This window comes from Seriola lalandi, unplaced genomic scaffold, assembly GCF_002814215.2.
Source record: "Seriola lalandi dorsalis isolate HSWRI2012SDOR001 ecotype SW California unplaced genomic scaffold, Sedor1 jcf7180002050027, whole genome shotgun sequence".
NCBI classification, from domain to species: Eukaryota; Metazoa; Chordata; class Actinopteri; order Carangiformes; family Carangidae; genus Seriola; species Seriola lalandi.
The window spans coordinates 3,848-4,102 of NW_019520580.1; the positions used below are offsets into that span (position 1 = coordinate 3,848).

Below are 255 nucleotides of genomic sequence, written 5' to 3' on the forward strand. Positions count from 1 at the left end.
TGTGACTCGTACTGGTCAGACTGGGTGTGACTCGTACTGGTCAGACTGGGTGTGACTCGTACTGGTCAGACTGGGTGTGACTCGTACTGGTCAGACTGTTCCCACTATGGAAGCTTGTATCAGTGTGAGAGAGAGCAGGTGGCTCTAACAAAGCGAGTAAGGAGACCGTTTTGCGACGCACATCTGTATGTTTGTACCATGGAACACATTCATACTGCAGGATTCAATATGACCTTTACATCTTTCATATAATCA

The 255-nt window shown here is 47.1% G+C and overlaps 1 protein-coding gene across 1 annotated transcript in view; it reads right to left on the reverse strand.

The window, feature by feature from the left end:
- Window positions 1–255, reverse strand: part of LOC111649139 (glycerol-3-phosphate acyltransferase 3-like) — a 9,960-nt gene that overhangs the window by 2,268 nt on the left and 7,437 nt on the right. The gene's annotated exons all lie outside the window — the stretch shown is intronic.